Here is a 20,256-nt window from a genome sequence, read left to right as displayed (position 1 = left end):
TGGAGGGATGATAGAAGTGTGTGGTAGGAGGACCCCCATGACCCCATCATCATGTCACCCATGATTACCCTTCATGAAAGGGCTGGGAGTCCTCAGGGCTAGGGAGGATGTACAGGGATAATCCCAGGACAGATGGGGATGCCTGTCTATTCCCAGGGCAGCATGGAGTGTCCTCACCTCTGTGATGCTGGAGATTAGAAGCCTCACACCAGATCAAAGGTCACTCATTCTCCATTGGTGGACACTTGAGTTGTTTCCATATCTTGGCTAATGTGAAATGCTCCATGGAGGTGAAGATATTGCTTCGATAACATGTTTTCATGGATATATACCCAGAAGTGAGATAGCGAGATGATATGGTCATTTTATTTTACTTTTTTCATGCTTAAAAGATAGCCCTGATGTTTGATGTGGTGCTGGGACATGAGGCCACATGGACCAACGGAGTTTGACTTATCCCAACCCTGAAACATGTAAATGTCAAGTAATATATGAATTAACTGGAGTGAGAATTTCTCTAAAACTATGCACTACTTCACAAATTCGTGTGTCGTCTTTGCACAGGGACCATGCTAATCTTCTCTACATTATTCCAGTTTTAGTGTATGCACTGCTGAAGTGAGTGCGTGGTCATACTATTTTTAATTCTTTGAGAAACCTCCATTCTTTTTTCCAAGGTCATGAACAATTTATGTTTCCACCAACAGCACACAAGGATTATAGTCAGTAATACCATATTACATATTTGAAAGCTGCAAAAACAGTAGATCTTAACTATTCTCACCAGGAAAAGAAATGGTAATGCTGTGCTGTGATGGAGGTGTTAGCAAAGGCTGTGGTGGTGACCATTTTGTGACATGTAAATGTATCCAGGCAACAATTTGTACTCCTTAAATTTACATGACGTTACATTGTCATATGTGTTCTACACCTCAAGAAAGCTGGAAAAAATAATAGACATAAAAGTAAAATTAAAAGTGCACTTTTAATGCTCAGCAGTTGGCTGAGCAGTTGGCTCAGCGGTTAAGTGTCTGCCTTCAGCTCAGGGCATGATCCCAGGGTCCTGGGATCAAGTCCCCCATCGGACTCACCACAAGGAGCCTGCTTCTCCCTCTGCCTGTGTCTCAGCCTCTCTCTGTGTCTCTCATGAATAAATAAATAAAATCTTTAAAAAAAAATAAGAATAAAAGTGTGGATAGACATATATATATTTCACACCCATAAACACACATAATTTTAAGCACAGGCCTATTTCCAGGCCATATTACCTACAATACAGCATTCTATTTTTTTTTTTTCATATTTCTGCAAATCTTTTGCTCAAAACACAATATATCATTGCAAGGTATTTCTAAGTATGGTAGGAGATTTTTTAAAAGCAAAAACAAAAACACCAGCTTTTCAGGTAATGTTGACCAGTGACAAAGTGTCTCACCTTGACTAGACTTCACTTGGGTTCCTTTGAGCCCTGAAACCCTGAAATCTGGCTGCCTAGCCAGCAAGAATCCTAAGTCATCCTGGCTGGCTCTGTGGTCACCCTGGATCTGAATAGGTTTCTCAGCACCTCCTGGAAGGCTAAGCCCCTGGGGGTCTTCAGCTGGAATCCTGTTAGGTGGGTTTGGGGAGCTCACTCAGCCCAGCTGGGCCACCCTCCCTGCTCTCAGGGCTGGCCCCCAGCCCTCTCTGCTGTATCCAGAGTTGAGCAGGAGCTCTGCCTCCTACTGCCAGGCCCCGTGATGACAGTCCTGCCAATGCTTCCTTACCACTACAACAGGTATCAGAAGATTTTGCCTCATTAACATGGTGCCCAGTTCATCTGGACTCCAAAGTGAGATTACTGTGCTGGGAAACAGAACTGTACATTCTGCCCGGAGCAGAGAGCCCCATGGCTGTCTTCTTTTTGTGCATATAGAGATAAAATATTCCTGCCAAGGACCTTGAATAAACGTAAATTCGGGCCTATTCCAGGTAACCCGTTGAAACACCCCAGTTTTGTAACCCTGCTTTGTCATTTCTTCTCCTTTTTTTTAATGCACTGGGATTCTCAAATTACAAAAAAAAAGTGGGGCGGGGGAGGACAAAAAAATAGAAGTGGCCTGACGCCGCTGTTGCAATACTTTTCCTGCCCACATTGCGGGCATTTCTCCTTTCCAGAACCTGAGTGCAGCCCCATCTCGCACGGGGGTCAAAGGCAGCAGGCTGAGCCGGTCCCTCGCGTCTGTCTCTGTCTCTGTCCCTGTCTCTGTCTCTGTAGGCCTCCCTCCCTCCCAGGACTCTAAGCAAAGCCAGCTGCGGCTGCCTGAGTCAGGTGCCCTCTGGGCCCCTGGTCCAGCAGGGGTGGACCAGATGCTCCCCACTGCCGCCTGTAGGGTTCCGGGCTGTCCGGCTGTCTGGGGCGTGCACCTCCCAGCCTCACCCCGAGGGAGAGACGGAGACAAAGAGAGAAACGGGAGATGGGGGGGTGAGGGGTGTTGGAGGAGGGAGGAGGGGCTGGCAGAGGCCTTACCGAGGAAAGAGCCCTCGTGGCCTGGAAGCCGCGGGGACGCAGGGCAGGAGCGAGATGCCCCAGGAAGGTGCTGGGTCTCGGGGGAGCTGCCCGCAGGGGGGCGTACAGGACTGCGGGGGCAGCACCAAGCGCGTCCTGCGCTGGGACCTCCGTGCGCCCCGACGAGCACCTGCGGGGCTCCTGACTTCTCCACACCGTCTCCAGGCTGCGACCTACCCCCGGCGGTGCCTTCCTGGGCTCCCCGTCCTCCTAGATCTGGATGGAGGTCGGCTGTGGGACACGCTGGCCCCCGCCCGGTTCCTCCTAACCGAGCGCAACAACAACCACAACAAACCATAACGCGCACGGGGAAGCCACAGCCTGCGGAGCGCGCACAGGGCTGGGGGCCTCCCTCCCGCAACCCACCTCCTCGTCGTGCCCACGGACACCCAGACACCGGGAGGCCACTGCAAGCCCGCAGGCCTAGGGAAGTCGCCTTCAAGCGCCCAGAAATACAGGGACGTTGGGAACCATCCAATCTAAGCCTCTCCCTGTAACCGCGACGCGGGAAGGATGGAGAGGTTGGCTCGCTTGGGGCAGCAGTTCTCAGCAGACTGGGACACAAGGCCCCTTTACACGCTCAGAAATGCGCACCCCGGGGGCTTTCGTGTGAGGATCTTGTCGATCAGGATTTCTGGTGCCATAAATTAGGAAGGAGAAAAATGTCACATAATCATTAATGTGTTCTAAAACAATAATACACATGTGAACCTAAGTAATGCAGTTTTCTTAAAAAGAAGTTTCCCAAAACAAACCAATGTCTCATAAGGGGAGTAACACTGTTTTGCATTTTGCATATCTGCTGAAGGTCTGACGGATGGGAAAACAGCTGAAGTTTCACAGCTCTCTCTGTATCCAGTGTCGCAACATCCTACATCATACAGCGACCCAAAATTCCCTGGCACCCTTCTGAGAGTGAAAAATACTATTATGAAAATAGGGTTTTTTAAAGTATTTTTTAAAGATTTTGTGTATCTATTTAAGAGAGAACAAGAGTGAGAAGGATGGAGAGAAAGAATCTGAAGCAGAGTTTGCACTGAACACAGACCCAAGCCTTAGGGCTCCATCCCACCACCCTAAGGTGAGCTCAAACCGAGAGTCAGGCGCTTCACCCACTAAGCCACACAGGCACCCGTACCATAAAAGAAGTTTTAACTATGCAGATCCCCCTACAGGCTGCCAGGACTCCCCAGGCTCTGGGCCACATTTAGGAACCAAAGATATACATCTGTAGTGCATGTCTCCCAAGTCATCGCTTGCTGCCTTCACCTCCTAACCACACTGTTACGCGTTACCCTGTTATCCCTGACCTATCTAAAAAAAATCAAAATTTTTGTTGGAACTTTATAGAAAAATCTGGAGAATATATTAGGGAGGACCAGACGAAAAGGAGAAGTTGCCTGAGTCATCCCACAAAGATGGTCCATTTTCTGTTCAGATAAATGGACCTGGAATTCGGGAAAATGGGTTCAGATGTTGCTGTGGGTGTGAGAATAGTGGTCCCAGGGCATGGCACACACCAGCTGCTCGTGGCCACCGAACTATCTTTCACATGGAAACTCTACGGATGCACTCTAGGGATGAAAAATACGCCTGCTGGGTTTGTTTGGGTTGTCTTAATTCAATGGTGGTTAGGGGTTTAGGTCATGCAGTTCCGGTCAACCAGCAAGCAGAGGAGGTTTTGTCTCCAACCCATTATCAAGGAGGTTATTGCAGGGGCACAGCTGCAGCCCTGGGACCCACAGGACAAAGTGGGGTTTCTGCAAATCTGCATGCTTTGTGCCTCTGCATCTCCCTGCCTCTCCACTGTGTCAGTGCTGCTTAGCCCTGTGGCCTCCTGCTGAGCCCCGTGTCCTCTTCTCTCTGCTCCAGGACTCAAGGTCTTTTTGTTTGTTTTATTTTATTTTATTTTACATTTGTTTTTATTTCAATTCTATTTGCCAACATATACACCCAGTGCTCATCCTGTCAAGTGCCCTCCCTAGAGCCCGTCACCCAGTTACCCCACCCCCGCCAACCTCCCCTTCCTCACCCTTTGTTTGTTTTCCAGAGTTAGGAGTCTCTCTTGGTTTGTCTCCCTTTCTAATTTTTCCCACTCAATTCCCCTCGTTTCCCTTATAATCCCTTTCACTATTTTTTATTCTCCACATATGAGTGAAACCATATGATCGTCCTTCTCTGATTGACTCACTTCACTCAGCATAATACTCTCCAGTTCCATCCACGTTGATGCAAATGGTGGGTATTCGTCCTTTCTGAGGGCTGAGTACTATCCCATTGTATATACAGACCACATCTTCTTTATCCATTCATCTGTCGATGAACATTGAGGCTCTTTCCACAGTGTGGCTGTTGTGGACATTGCTACTGTGAACATTGTGGTATCACCGGGACTCAAGTTCTAAGGCAGATGAGAGGAATATTGATGCAAACGTCTTAAGTACCCACAAACCCACTAATCAGAAGACCACTAATAAGGGCACATGGCTGGCTGGCTCCATCGGTGATGCAACTGCCTGCAGCTCAGGTAGTGATCTCGGGGTCCTGGGATCAAGCCCTCCCCCCCGACTCCCTCACTCCCTTACCCCTGATTCTGGGGGAGTCGGCTTCCCTCTCTCCCTCTGTCCACCTCTCCCCATTCTCTCTTGTGCTCTGTCTCTCTCTCAAATAAAGAAATAAAATCTTTAACAGACTTTCCATTAAAAAAAAAGAAAAAGAAAGACTAAAAAAGGCAGAGGGAGTGGAGATTTTATGGTGTTAAGAAATTTGTAAAAAAAAAAAAAAAAAAAGAAATTTGTTACCCTTGCACAGTGTGGTGGAAGTGGACATCAGTACATCCAGGAGGGAACACAGCAGGGAAGTTCCTCAGAAACTAAAAATAGAACTGGCATGTGACCTTGCAATTCCACTTTTGGGTATATATCAAAAGGAAATGAAATTGATGGTGAACAGATGTCTGCACTCCCAGGTTCACTGCAGCCATGATGTGGCTACAAGCTGAGTGCCCATCCACAGGTAATGGATGGAGAAGATACGACATATATATCACTGCCTATACATCAAGATGTTTTTTAAGAAGGAAATCCTGGGATGCCTGGGTGGCTCAGCGGTTGAGCGTCTGCCTTCGGCTCAGGGTGTGATCCTGGGGTCCTGGGATCAAGTTCCACATCAGGCTCCCTGGAGGGAGCCTGCTTCTCCCTCTTCCCATGTCTCTGCTCTTTCTGTGTGTCTCTCATGAATAAGTAAATAAAATCCTTGAAAAAGAAAAAAAGGAAAGAATAAAGCAGAGACATTTGTCCGTCTGGATACTGAAGTGTTTTAGAAAGCAGAGCTAGCACACAGGCGGGATGAGAAAGCCTTCGTCCCCGGCAGACTGCATTTTGTGCACGCTTCTGCTGGGGGTGCCCCAGCTTGCATTTGTTCAGGTCCAGCTGTCCTGCTAGATGCTGATGTCACTGGCTCCAGGGCGTACTGGTCTGTGCCTGTCTGGTGCCCAGAGGTGCCCAGGGGAGCTTCATCTGCAGAGAGAGCTCACCCCAACCCCAGGAGAGACTTGTCCTCTGCACACATAGCCTACTGCCCGGGCACCAGGGCCACAAGGGCGAGGGGAAGGCAGCCTCTGACACTGCTGTGCCTTTGCAGGAAGAGCCTTCCTGTGCCCCAACGTGCCAGCATCTCCTTCATGACCCTCTCAAACATTAAAGCACAGGGATCAGTTAGGTCGTCCACCGTCCACTCACACTGCAGGGACCTTGTGGCTCTTGGGAACATCACCACCCTCCTCTGCCAGCTCCCCTGCAGTCTTACCCAAGCCTAGCTGACCAACGGCACCCCCCAGCCACCTGATGGCCCTCGGAGTGCTGGGCGCCTGCCCCACACCCTTAGAACATACAGCACCCCCCACCCCTGCCTCCGAATCCTGAAAACCCCTGCCACCCACATACCTGCTGTGATGCCTACGAGGCTGTACACGGCCCTGGGTGCTGCTGAAAAATGCTCAGGCCTCTGGAAGGCCAGGAGGTCACTGACCATTAACAACTCATTCTGCTCCACCGCAGCAGTTCCTGAAATCAGTGGAGGGACCGCAACAGGCTAAGGCAGCACAGCCTACAGGGTGTGCTTGGGTTCAAAGTAGCTCATACACCGCAGTGCAGTGTCACATAGCCGGGAGGCACCCTGCTCCCTGCGATTTCTTTTCCTCCTGCGTGGAATGGAAAACGGACTAGAGAGGCTTCATCACCACCCCACCTCAGCTGTTTGAGCAGGCAACACTTCAGTACCATGTCCTCTGTGTTCTGGACCCAGTGCTGTCCCAAATTCCTGGGTTGAAGTCCTAATCCCCAGGACCTGGGCTGTGACCCTTTTTGGAGGTAGGGTCTTCGGAGAAGTAACTACAGTTAAATTAGGTCATTTGAACTGGCCCTGATCCGATAGGACTGATGACCTTATAAGAAGAGATTAGGACACACACACACACACACACACCGCCATACACACACGCAGAGGGATGGCCATCAACAAGCCGAGGACAGAGGCCCCAGGAGAAGCTAACCCTGCCCACACCGTGAGCTCGACCTCCAGCCTCCAGAACTGTGAAAACATGAGTTCCCATGGTTTAAGCCCCCCAGTCTACCGTATTCTGTTACGGCAGCCCTATTAAGTCATCACACGCTGCCACCCCCTGCCTTTTAGTGCATCGTGCCATGTCCAAAGTGAGGGCAGGGGTGTGGCTGGGAGGGGACAGTAGTGGCATTTTGAGAGGAATGGTATGTTTGGAGGCAGAGCCTGGACCTAGGGAGACTCCTCCGTCCTTGAGAACAGCTGGAAACACACACACACAGCCCAGCACTCACTTCGGGGTGCCCCCCTGGACATGTGCACATGGGACAGGCCAGGCTGGACTGACTAGGCTGGGAAAGACGCAGGAGCCATGCTGAGGTTCCCGTTTCTGACCACCAATGTAGGACAAATAGAGCATCTGGCAGTGTGCACCCTACAGCTCTCATCCCACACCCTGCGAAGACAGACTCCCCAGAGGAGACCAGGGGTGGGTATAGCAGATGCATGCTCTGTGCCCACTCCCAGCAAAGCCAAAGCTTCCACCAGCCCAGGAAGTCCTGAGAAACCGCCATATGCTCAGGGAGGCAGAGTGGGGATGGCCTCACCCACAGGTCTTCAGGGGCTGCCTGTGGCCTCGTGGGAGATCAAGACCTGGATGAGCCGAGCCTCATGCCCATGACAGGAATGCTCGTGCCCGCCCCCCATGAACATGTGGATGCTCTCGGCATTGGTGGGAGCTGGGGTCTCTGGGGCACAGTGTTGGACAAGCCCCCGCATGGGGATGAGCGCCCCTGATGCACCCTGCTTGTGAGGTCCCAGGACATGAAGGATTCAACCACCAATCTCTGGTGCTGGAGGTCCATGTCCCCACTCTGGAGGCCTGGTCATGTGATCTGTTCTTCCACCCACCAGCCCCCAACCCAGGCCCCACCTAGAGTCACCTCATGAGCTTTAAACTCACCTATGGTTTTAAAGATTTTATTTATTTATTCACAAGAGACACAGAGAGAAGCAGAGACACAGGCAGAGGGAGAAGCAGGCTCTCTGCAGGGAACCCAATGTGGGACTTGATCTCAGGACCCTGGGGTCACACTCTGAGCCAAAGGCAGACAGACACTCAACCGCTGAGCCACCCAAGCATCCCTAAACTCACCTATGTTTAAAAGGTGCTCCTCTGACCATGTCACACTGTAAATTCCAAGCGTTTTAGAAATTCTGTGTGTGTGTGGTGGGGAGGGAGCCAGAGACAACGACCAACTGTGTATTTATCTCCACACTCGCACAGCTATCCTTTGTGGCATGTGCCATGAAGGCCCAACATGTCCATTCTGCCAGTGGGGACACCCAGGCCCAGGCCAAACATCCCAGCATGCACCACAATGCCTGCTGCGCGTAAGCAGGGGCCCTGGGCCTACGGGAGACCACATTCTGTTTTCTGGGGTGCCTGGGAGGCTCAGTGGTGCAGGTCTGCCTTCAGTCAGGTCATGATCCCAGGTCTTGGGACTGAATCCCTCATCAGGCTCCCTGCTCTATACCAACTCTACTGGAGTACACACACAGTCATACACACTGTACCAGGCACCATGCTGAGGTCTCCAAGATTGTGTGTTGTGTCATACAGCACGCTTATTAACTGTGTCATTCCTACAATAGCTCTATTGGGTCAGAAGCACTAGTACTGTCACTTAACAAAGAAGCAGATGCTACTGCAGAGAAGGTCAACAGCACCTTCAAGATCACACCACAAGGTAGCGGCCCAGGTGCTAATCTCCCCCAAACCATCCCTCTCTAAGCCCCATGCTGCAGTAGGAGTTTGTCTCAGAGCTCATAGTCACTATACCTGCCAGCCCTTCAAAGGATCTTCAGTTATGTAATATGGTCTCCCTTTTTTGTCAAGGGGCCTGTATTTGAGGGCCCACAGCTAGGTGATCCCATGCACCCTAGGGGTGTGGGGTGGAGGGCTTGAGCACCCAGCCCAGACTCTGGAACTGGGGACACTGGAGCTTGGAGACCCTGGAGCTCATGGAACCTGGAGCTCAGGGACACTGGAGCTTGGAGACACTGGAGCTCAGGGACCCTGGAGCTCAGGGACACTGAAGCTCGGGGACTTCGGAGCTTGGGGACCCTGGGGCACCTGGCCTCTCAGATCTGAGGAATCATATGGGCACTGTGAAGGCAGCAGCCCCGGGTCCGCAGTGTGACATCTCCACATCATTCTCTAGCTGGTGGGCTGGGAAACAGCCTGTTTTGAAACTAAACACCCAGCTCCTCAGGTACTATCTCCACTCCCTGCTGGTCACAATGAAGTCATACACGGTGGACAGTGTTACCTCCACTAAACTCGGGCACAAGGGATGGACTTTTGTTTGAGTCCAGAGGTGTCACTAGGGAGATGCTTGACTCCACCATTTGTATGAGAAATACAATAAAACCTTCCCCAGCTCGTCACTCCATGCAGGTCCCATTCCACCACCACCACCACCACCCCCCAGCCCCGCTTGCCCCGTCTGCACGGCCCGGAGACCACACACCTGACCCATGGGGCACAGTGGGTTGCGCCTGGGTCGGCCCGCAGCATCCTGGTGCCCTGACCTCTTCGGGGTACCCTCTGCCCAACACTCAGAGTACTCAGGCCCTGTCCATGACCCATGGACACAGGGGGTTGCGCCAGCTCCTCGGGGTCCCCTCTGCCCCCAACACTGCAGGGCAGTCAGACCTTGGTGACAGGCCAAGGTAGGCCCAGAGAGGCTCCAGAGGATCTCCCCTGGGGGGTGGTGCGCACAGAAAACTATTTTCTTCTCCTAAGTTTTTCAGTTGTCCAGCAAGCCAACTTTATTTTATTTTATTTTATTATTATAATTTTTTTTTGCCAACTTAATTTTAGAAGAGCACGTGGTGGAGGAGGAGCAGTAAGAGCTGCACCTCCTATGGAGCTGCTGAATTAACGCACTCCACCCCCCCCACCCCACCCCCCCCCCACCCCGCCCCGCAGGCACTGGGTAGGGCACAGACGTCGGCCTAGGCCTGGGAGCACATGAACCTGCATTTTGAGGCTTGCCTGGTGGTGGGTGGTAGAACGGAGACAGCCTCTCCCAGCACTGCCCGTCAGGAGGGTCTGAGGAGGGTCAGCAGTCCACTTCTTCAGGACACAGGATTGGGGGACACTCCGCGTAGACTGCTGGGGAGGAGCTCAGGGTTTCCTGTGGCTTCTGTCTTCCACACTTGCTTAAACTGAAAGCAATCGGAGAAGGACAAACATTATATGGTCTCATTCATTTGGGGAATATAAATAATAGCGAAAGGGAATAGAAGGGAAGGGAGAAGAAATGGGTAGGAAATATCAGAAAGGGAGACAGAACATAAAGACTCCTAACTCTGGTCTGGGAAACGAACTAGGGGTGGTGGAAGGGGAGGAGGGCGGGGGGTGGGGGTGACTGGGTGGCGGGCACTGAGGGGGGCACTTGACGGGATGAGCACTGGGTGTTATTCTGTATGTTGGCAAATTGAACACCATAAAAAATAAATTTGTTATTAAAAACAAAAACAAAACAAAACAAAAAACATGGTGTTTGTCTGCATGAGCATGCACACACAGCAGGAGAACGAATTCCAGGGACACCACCCCCCCACCCCCCCGCACAGCAATGAGAGAAAGCAGTCCCTCCATCATCACGGCTATGTCCCTTGTTCCAGAAGCTGAAGGACACAACAAAATCCTTGACATAGTCCTCCCTCCAAGGCCCTGCTTGGGACCTGAACAAATCCCGGACTCCTCTAGCTCCCATATGAGGTATTTGGGTGGCTTTTTGGGTGTGGCGACGTTTCTGGAAGAGGGGCAGAGGGAAAGCCTCAGTGCCCCCACGTGAGCAGAACCAGGGAGCAATTGCAGTTAAAGCAGCCGGAAGTTCACACCTGTGGGCAATGGTCCCTGCGGCGATGGTTCTCTGCCTTGGACACCTGGGCACCTTTGCCAACTAGGGGAACCTCCTGGGCGCAGCCACCAGGGCGCAGGATGACTGCGCACCTCTGTGCCTTTTGCTCTCCAGACTAATTGCCACCAATGGTGTGCGTCCAAACCATGGAGAGCCAGGGACATTCTAGCTGCCTCCTCCAAGGACAGTCCCTAGGAAAATTATTTGCGCAGAAAATCCTTCGAAACAGCTTTCCTCCCCAGCCATGGGGAGGGCAGGAAATTCGGTTTGATTGGTATCTCACACACCTGCCTGACGTTGTGGACATGAAGGTGCATCCCCGAAGCCTCTCCCACTCCTGTCTGGGGAGGGCCGGAGCTGCCTGGGACTCCTGAGGCCACCACTCTGAGGGTGCTGCTGGAGCCTGAGCCAGCCCTTCTCACTGCCAGGTGCCCAGACTAGACTCGGAGACTGGTGGTGACAGTGGGAGGTGCAGCAGTGCACAGCCATGTGCCTGAGTCCCCCTAGAACAGCCTGTGGGAGACCAGAAACAAGAGTGGCACCGGCTCCCCCGGCCCAGTGGGATGAGGCCTCCTTCCCAGGGTGACATGGAGGGGGGGTGGGGGGGGTGGGGGGTAGTGTAGGACAGGGTCTGGTTCTAGGACCCCCTCCCCAGGCCCTCCCACCCCACCTCCCTGCCCAGCTGCCCTCTGAGGTCAGAGAGGCACATGGCCTTGCGCACATGGCAGGGCCGCCCCCTGAAACTCCCAGAGCCCAGGCAGGGCCCAGCTGAAAGGGGGTGCAGGGAAGAGAAAGTGCATGAAGCCAGGCCTCCCGTGCAGAGGGGGGTGGGGAAGAAGGTCATGGGGGGTCCAGCTGCCCACACAGGGAAGGTTCTGGAATTCCAGAGACCAGCTGGCTGCAGTCCTGGAGAAATCAAGTCCATGGTGTGTCCCCAGAAATTCCTCGAATGCCCTGGGGCTCCTTAACTTTTCTGGGCCTTGGTTTCCACAATTCAGGATGTTGATACTTGGATAATCTGTGAGGATTTATCATGGCGTTCACTCTGTGTCAGTAGAAGCGGCAAATTAAAAAATACAACTTTTTAAGGAAATTAAAGCGTCATAGGTGTACGAAACTGACCCTGGGACATGCAGGGTGTGTGTGTGTGTGTGTGTGTGTGTGTGTGTGTGATGTGAAGGATACAAGTAAATCCTAACCTCCCGCAAGGAAAACAATAAGAATGCAAAGGAGCACTGCACCCCAGGGAACCATGGAAAAAGGCTGTGCTCCAAGCCAGTCCCTGACACTTGCTGCTGCTGTCCCTCCTGCTACAGCCTGGGAGTCCCCTTACGGCCAGTGGTGTGGCCAGCGCAGGGACCTGGCCACCTTACAGGAGCAGAATTCTAGCTCTTAGTATTTTGGGTGAGCTGAGCCTGCAGTGCAGGCTTCACAGGAAGTTGCTACGACAGGCCTGCGAGGTCTTGCTTCCCTACACATTGCCCAGCGGTGAGTTTTCACCTGACGTGGCCTTTGCACGACCTGTTGGTGGCTGAGAAGTACGGGGACCCCCATGGGTGACTACTGGATTCGACGACAGTGGAGTGGCAGTTGTCTCCACAACCTGTTTCCTTGTCATGCCAGCAACGCCCCCCCTTCTTCTTCCTGGCTTTCCCGAAGTGCTAACTGAAGGATACTTGTCAGGATCCTCTCAGCCTTGCAAGAAGCCTTCATTGACACCCCACCTGGTTAAAAGATGCATGGCTGCTAAACTGAAGGAACTGAAGGCCGGAGGGAAGTTGTTAAAGTTGCTAAGCGCCCATGACCCATCGATGGGTCCTTGAACCAGGTGGAGGGAACCTCCTTCAGAGACCCAGCTGCCTCCATGTGGACACTCTGCTGAGGGCAACAGGCAATCTGAGCCCGACCCCAGGACCCTGTGAGTCTGCTCTAACATATAAACATTCCCTTGAAAACTTCCTTTATGTCTCAACCCCAACATCCATGTCATGATCGTCCCCCAAGCACATGGCCCACCAATACACAGCTGAAGGGACTCATGACTCGGGTTTTATTAGTGACCTTTCCCAACAGCAGCTGGCCCCTCAGGGTCCTGGAGACTGTGCTTCCAAATTCCTTAGAGACCCACACTCTCCCTGACCCCTCCTGACCTGAGAGTCTATAACCAGCCACTCCTCCTGACCCCAGTGCAGCTCTCTGCCCACAGGTCCTGTCCCCGGGCTTTAATAAAACCACCTTTTTGCAGCAAAGACGCCTCAAGAATTCATTCTTGGCTCTCGGCTCCAAACCCTGATGTCTTTTCCTACATCACATGCCACTATTAAAGAAAAAATTGAGGACACTTGTTAATACAAGTCTACTCATGGGACTATTAGGACAGGTGTAGGGACGAGGCAATGGGGTCTTGCAGTGGGGGTGAGGAGGGAGATTGGCCCGAGTCTGAATACAACAGAAAGCAGGAATTTATAGCCAAGGAGCCAGGTGGGAGGCAGTGCGTAGAAAGTCAGGCTGGCGGGGGATTGTTGCAGAAGGCAGAGGGGCATACTGTGACATCACCAAGGGGCAGCTCATTGGGTGCCTGGGGGCTGACCAGGCATGTCCAGTGGATTCCACACGGTACCTGCCAAAGTGGGACAGTGCGAAGATGACCCTGGATGCCCACCAGACCAGGTGTGCTTGAGAAGCTGCTCCCGGAGGCCTGAGAGGCGGTGCTGGTGGAGAGAATCCTGGCCTGCAGCAGGCTACCTTCTTCCCGCAGAGGAAGGGGAGGCGGGGGAGGCGCGGGGCTTGTCCAGGGGCAGGCAACAAGGCCCAGGAAACGCTGACCTGCACAGACAAGTCCATGCTCTTTACCCGCGTCCAAACAGCACGCGTGTTTGGGAGACCTCAGCTCTGTGTAAGCCTGCAAGTAGCCCCTCCCACCCCGTGAGCTCTTGAGCACCCCCATAAGGCGACTAATGCCGCGGGGGTGGCCGGGGTGGGGGGGTGCGTGGGAGGAACCGTTACTGCAGGCAGGTCGCAGAGGGACGCCTGAAGCTGGCCGAGGATGGCCTGAAGCTGCCGTGGGCCGGGGCACGAGCCATGGACTGCCCGGGAGGTCCCTTCAGGGTGCTCGGGGACCCTGCAGCAAATAGATCAGCCCCGGTCCGTTTACCTGCACGCTGTCCCTCATTGTCCCTCCGTCGACAGCCTTGTGGTTTGCATCGGAGGTCGGAGGGTTTCAGGTCCCCCCCCCCCCCCCCGCGAGCTGACCCGCCCAACGGCTCGGAATCCCTGCACACGCGAGGGAGCAGCTCCGCGGCCGTGCCCTCAGCGGGCCAAGGATGGCTCTCCACGCAGGCGGACAGAGCGCAGGGTGGGGGGCCTGAGTCAGGTGGGCCCTGGGAAGGAAGGCAGACAACGGGAGAGAGCCCGCAGTGACCTCGGACAGGACTCTTCCGAGGGCCTTGTTTATGGAGAGCCTTGTTTACAGACAAGATGCGGTGACCAGGGGCGCTGTGGGGGCTGCGCAGCCCCGCAGGGGACTTCTTGACCCCCACCGGGGCGGGGCGGGGCGGGGCTGTTAGGACTCTCCCTCTCCCTCTCCCTCTCCCCGTGCTCATCTCAAACTTTCTCAAATTTTCAGTGTCATTAAAAAATAAGACTGTGAATAGGACTCTGCATATAATCTTATCACACCGCAAGAGAATAGTGTGTGTATGGGGGGGTGGTCCTTCCAGGCTGGGTCAGTGTCCTGGGTGCTGTGGGCAGGGAGGTTCCTTCCAGGCTGGGTCAGTGTCCTGGGGGCTGGACTCTGTGGGTTACCTGCCAGCACAGAAGTCCCAGGCTCCAGAGTCAGAAACAGAGGCCACAGCAGGACTGGCCTCACATGGAGGCCGCAGGGACAGGTCCTTCCTCTTCATTTCCTAACCCCTGAGGATGACCAGCCATGCAGGGTTCCTCCCACCTCCACCTGTGTGTCTGTCTACACAGACTACTGACTTGTTTTCTAAGATGTTAGTTCGTAGGTGCCTGTGTGGCTGAGTTGGAAGAGCACCTATTCACATTGGGTAGTGAGTTGAAGCCTACACTGGGTGTAGAGATTAATAAAGAGATAAATGAACGTAAAATATTTTAGTTTAAAATCTCTATTTCCAACGTGGGGCTGGAACCGTGACTCCAAGATGGAGGGGGAGGTCCCACCACCGAGCCCGCTGGGTGCCCCAAGTAACCGACCTGTACAGCATCATTAGATTCAGGGCTCACTCATTCAGCATAACTCTCCTCTTAACCTGGGCACACCTGAAAGATCCTACTTCCAAATGAGGTCACATTGATAGCACTGAACATTATGACCATAGGAACAGACCCTATGTGCCCAGGAACCACACCACACTCCAGGATGGCCTTCCCTGAGGTGGCAAAGTTGGAAGTGCCAGAAGCCATCATATAAGTAAATCTCTGAGGCAGGTGCACTGTGTGTACAAGGGAAAGGAAAGCACTTGAGGAACTCAGGACTCAACGTCTGGAGCAAAATCCAGGTGTTTCAGCAGCAGGAGAATGAACTGATGGAAACATAAGGACGTGTGGCAGAAACTGAGGAGTGTAAAAGTTCACAAGGCACTTACGGAAGAGAGTGGATAAAGAGCCACTCAGAATGGGGGCCATGGTGCTATGGATATTACTACATGTTCTATCCTCTAATGCATGTGATACAGAGGACGGGTCACCAGATCTGCAAAGAGAAACATCCCTTCATCTCAGCATTTCAGTACCGTACAGAGCAAGGGGAGACGCCAGATTTTTCTGCCCTAGGAAGACAAAAAATACCTTGTTGCCTGCCCCTGGACGTCCACAGGCCCATTTCGTGGAACTGACCTGCTCCTCAGGGAAGACTGTGTGGTGTGCAGACTCCGGGTTTGGGGGAACCCAAGCCTCACGGTGTGCAGTTCCCATCCCACGGCTGGCAGCATCTGTCACGTCCTCTGCTATACCCCACTCACCTTCCCAGTCAGAAAATGATCATGTCACCCCACCTCCTCCACACTCTCAGGCGTCCTCACCTCCTGCTCCTCCCTGGGAGGGCCCTGTAAGTCAGACGTCACACAGGGTTCCCCAGGGAAAGGGGGATCACACGTGTTTGTGTCTGGGCACGTGGGAAGGGATAAAGAGAGAGAATAATTGATTTGGGATATGCACGCAGAGAGAGAGATATAGGGCACAGATGTAGACATGTTTAGGGTACGCATGTAGAGATGGTGTAGGGTATGTATGTAGAAATGTCTAGGGTATGTACATAGAGGTGTTTATGGTATGTACGTAGAGATGTGTACAGCTGTCTCCTCTCCCTCACCTTCCTACTCACTCTGCTCCAGCCCACAAGACTCTAGCGCTGCCCATCTGCTGAGGAGTCTGGAGCCACCCCCAAACCAGTGTGCTGGGCTCCTCTAGCCTGCCCTGGTGGCACCCGCACCCCATGTATTATCCCTGTTCTGGGAAACATGCTCGCCCATGTGGAGCTGCAAGGCTGGCAGTGCCCAGGTTCCCTCCACCTGGGGCAGCTCCTCTTCCCCCAGTCCCCTCCCTCTTCCCAGCCTGAGAGCTGCCCTGGCCCGGTTCTGCCTGCCGTCCTGCACCCATGCTTGTCCCTTCCAGGGTCTCAACTCCTGCTATGTGCTGTGACCCCAGCTTTCTTTCTTTTTTTTTTTTTTAATTTTTTTTTTATTTATTTATGATAGTCAGAGAGAGAGAGAGAGGCAGAGACACAGGCAGAGGGAGAAGCAGGCTCCATGCACCGGGAGCCCGACGTGGGATTCGATCCCGGGTCTCCAGGATCGCGCCCCGGTCCAAAGGCAGGCGCCAAACCGCTGCGCCACCCGGGGATCCCTGACCCCAGCTTTCTACCCTCTACCTCCGCTGTCTCCTCCAACAGTTAGCTGCTTGCTAACCACCTACTTTGATTGACCCAGCAAGTCCAGAAATCTAGCCTTGGCTCCCCAGCCCTGCCCAGAAGCCTGCTCACAGCTTCCTAGAGGCACCCCTGAGTCACCAATTAGGACCCAAACCACAGCCATTCCTCTAATGTCCTGCTGCCCGCAAGGTGCGTCTCGCCAGGTGCGTCTCCTGCAGCCCGGGGCCCAGCATCGCCCATGGTGTGCAGCTCCCCAGCATCTCCTGCGCCTCCCTGGCCCAGCTTTCTCACAACGACCACGGGAAGATTAATGTCCCCTCTGCCATGGCCCTGCTGGAAACCCTGAGAACGACATCCAGTCACCCACCGTGTCCTCTCCCCACTCCAGCAGAGGAAGGCCTTCACACACAGCTCCCAGTGCTGGAATGCTCATCCCCACCCACCCTCCTTCCAACACCTGCTGGACCCTTGCCTCCTCCCTGTCCCAATGTCACTTTCTAATGTCACTACCTTGGCAGGCTTCTCCTGAATACCCCATTTCATTTTATTCATTTTATTGGTGTGGCATCTGTCACCAATGTGTTATATACCACAGGGGCATTGATTTATTATCACATTTCCTTTCAAGCTTCCAGAAGCCGGGATCTTACGTCCACCGTAGTCTCTCCAAGGATGGAAGAATTGGTGGCAGATCGGAAGTATTTCATAAAAATAAACCCAATGAGCAACAGTCACAGAAACCAAATGAACATACCTGTGAGCATGAGATGTGTGACGGCCGTTGGGCAGGGTCTACATCAGGGCTCAGCCTATGGTGCCTGACACAACGCCATCTGGTGCAGGGAAAGGGGCATTTCCACGGCTTCTGTGCGCTGCCCCCAGCCTCCAACTTACCCCTCCCTAGCTCACTGGCCACGCAAGCCCTGGAGCTGCCCCCCTGGGCCCTTGCTGTGGTGGGGCCTCCACCTGGGACGCTGAACTACCTCCCTCGTCTCAGGTATCACTGTCACAGGGGATCCAGCCCTGACCCTGGCACACCGTGACCACTGCCACCCTGCCTCTAGCACCAGCTACTTGGCATTGCTCCAGCTCTGCCACACAGATCCAACAGAGCAGATCCTCTTGATTCTGCTGCTTCCCAGCACCCTGGTGACTAGCTGCCTGGGCTCACGGAGGAGCCCTAAGTGCCCAGAAGCCTGGACGTGCCTGGCGGATGGTCAGTATGTTTCCTGAAGGCCTGAGCTATCCTCAACATGCACCCAGTGAGACAGACAGCTTCATATCCATCTTCTGGTGAAGAAACTAGACACAGAAACCTGTGAGACCACCTGGTTAGAGCATGATGGAGCAGGACTTAACCCAGGAGCTGCCTCTCACCCCTGTGCTGAGTGACATGCAAAGGAGGGGCACATTCTGAGCCCTGAAGCATGTCAGTTCCCACTAAGCAGCAGGGATGGATCTGATGCTGCATGCTAGCCATTCCTGGGCTCATTTACTCGCTTCAGAGCTGCCCTGGGCAGAGCTGTGAGCACGGACTGCCAGCACTCAGCAGCTGGTTCTGCAGGCAGCACAGGGCTCAGAGCTCCAGCAGGCGGTGTGGACATCCAGAGCTCTGCCACAGGCTGGGCTGCTTGCTAACCACCTCAGCCCGACCTGCCTGGGCTGACCCTAGCTCCCTCCCGGAGGGAATCTGCTCTCCAAGCCGGGGTGCCTGGCTGGTGCTCCTGAGGTTCATGGCTTGTATGCACGAATCCTGCTAACCCGGTGTCTGGAAAAGCTCATGGGTGGCTCCACATAACAACTCTAGGTGGCCCTGCCGGTGCCTGTCATCTGGGGGAACATTCCCTGTTCACAAAAAACTTCACTCCTTCACTTCGGTGCATCTCCTGTTAAAGCCAGAATCCAGGCATTTGGGAAATGGCAGCCCCAGGAACTCCGTTAGTTGGGACTGATTACTCTCCCATTGTGCAGGAAATAAGAGGCACCTGGGCTCTCGGACTGAGAAGGATCCAGACCCCTTGGTCCATTCACCTCTCTCTCCATTCAGCCAGGCCACTTTCTTTGGGAGAAGTGCTTTTTCTTTTTTTTTAATAATAAATTTATTTTTTATTGGTGTTCAATTTGCCAACATACAGAATAACACCCAGTGCTCATCCTGTCAAGGCCCCCCTCAGTGCCCGTCACCCAGTGACCCCCACCCCCTGCCCTCCTCCCCTTCCACCACCCCTAGTTCGTTTCCCAGAGTTAGGAGTCTTCCTGTTCTGTCTCCCTTTCTGATATTTCCTACCCATTTCTGGGAGAAGTGGTTTTATTTCTGCTTGGCCTCCAAACAGGATCTGAAGCACACCAGTGACCTGCAGTCAGGTGCCCAAGAGGTGCAGGGAAACTTCCCTAGGCCTTCTCTTTGGTGGGAGAGGCCCACCTGGGTGTAGACCACCTACCTAGATGGTGCAGATGTAGTGCTGAGACCTGGGACAGGCTTCTCTGACCCTCAGAAACCCGGAAGATTCAGGGTGACCCCGAAAGACCTTTTCTGGGCCACTGGGCCGTGTGCAGCATAGTGCAAAGTGTCAAGGAGCCCTTTGGGGGGCAGGCAATGGCACTGGACTCCAAAGGCTCAAAACCTCTCTGTGCGCCACCATGTGAACATCCAAGTGGCCTTCCCCCCTAAAGCGAGCTCGTAGCTTCCCGGCTGCCCACTGGGACCCGGGCTGACCATAGGGTTGTCCCGACGCGCACAAGGGCCACGCAGGGGCAGCCTTTCTTAACTGACATTCCGCAAACGCGCTCCATCCCAGCAGGGCGCGGGCTCCACCCGCTTCACTCGGGGACTGCCGGGTGTCCCGCCGCGGATGGGGCGGGGAGGGGGGCGCCGTCTCCCCCACCTCCCCCCAGCCCTGGCCTCAGCAACGGCCACGGCCGGGCGGGCCGGAGGGGCTCTGGCGGCAGCAGGACTGGGTCCCCCCGGCCGTGGGGTCGCCAGGGCCACAGGCGCGCGCGGAGACGGAGCAGCCCCCGGAGCGTCGATGCCGGGTGCCCCCCCGCCCCGCCCCTTCCAGCACTCGGGCGCGGCTCAGGGGTCGCGCTCGGCCCTCGGCGGTGCCGCAGGCCCTGGGGCGGCCGGGCTGGGGGCGTGGCGGCGGGAGGGCCCCGCGCGCACCCCGCCGCCCCCCCCCCGGCAGCCCGCCACCGCCCCCTCCCCCGCGCGCGCCCCGCCGCCCCCCCCCCCGGCAGCCCGCCACCGCCCCCTCCCCCGCGCGCGCCCCGCGTCGTTGGTGCCGCCGGGCGCCGGCCCACAAAGCCCCCGGCCGGACGCCGAGGCCCGGGCG

The 20,256-nt window shown here is 54.3% G+C and overlaps 2 long non-coding RNA genes and 1 other non-coding gene across 14 annotated transcripts; 1 reads left to right on the top strand and 2 right to left on the bottom strand.

Moving 5' to 3' along the window:
* Positions 1-519: 519 nt before the first annotated feature.
* LOC144321365 (U6 spliceosomal RNA) lies at positions 520-626 on the bottom strand. Its single transcript, XR_013387034.1, has one exon. It is a non-coding gene; the product is annotated as a U6 spliceosomal RNA (small nuclear RNA).
* Positions 627-5,308: 4,682 nt separating this feature from the next.
* LOC144320232 (uncharacterized) lies at positions 5,309-19,881 on the bottom strand. Of its 12 annotated transcripts, none has more exons than XR_013385789.1 (8): positions 19,456-19,881; positions 17,682-19,364; positions 14,192-16,103; positions 13,658-13,863; positions 12,007-13,354; positions 11,325-11,550; positions 6,490-10,336; positions 5,309-6,063 (listed from the first exon to the last, which is right to left on the bottom strand). It is a non-coding gene; the product is annotated as an uncharacterized LOC144320232 (long non-coding RNA). The 12 variants fall into 12 exon arrangements; XR_013385797.1 differs by lacking the exon at positions 19,456-19,881 and having other exon boundaries at positions 5,311-6,063; positions 11,901-12,082; positions 12,538-13,354; positions 17,682-19,093; XR_013385796.1 differs by lacking the exon at positions 19,456-19,881 and having other exon boundaries at positions 5,311-6,063; positions 11,901-12,082; positions 12,714-13,354; positions 17,682-19,093.
* On the top strand, positions 14,221-17,672 carry LOC144320233 (uncharacterized). Its single transcript, XR_013385798.1, has 2 exons — positions 14,221-14,519; positions 17,556-17,672. It is a non-coding gene; the product is annotated as an uncharacterized LOC144320233 (long non-coding RNA).
* Positions 19,882-20,256: the final 375 nt, after the last annotated feature.

Source organism: Canis aureus, chromosome 9 (assembly GCF_053574225.1).
Source record: "Canis aureus isolate CA01 chromosome 9, VMU_Caureus_v.1.0, whole genome shotgun sequence".
Lineage (NCBI taxonomy): Eukaryota > Metazoa > Chordata > Mammalia > Carnivora > Canidae > Canis > Canis aureus.
The sequence above is the reverse complement of the archived record's forward strand: the minus strand, read 5'-3'. Positions and strand labels throughout refer to the sequence as shown.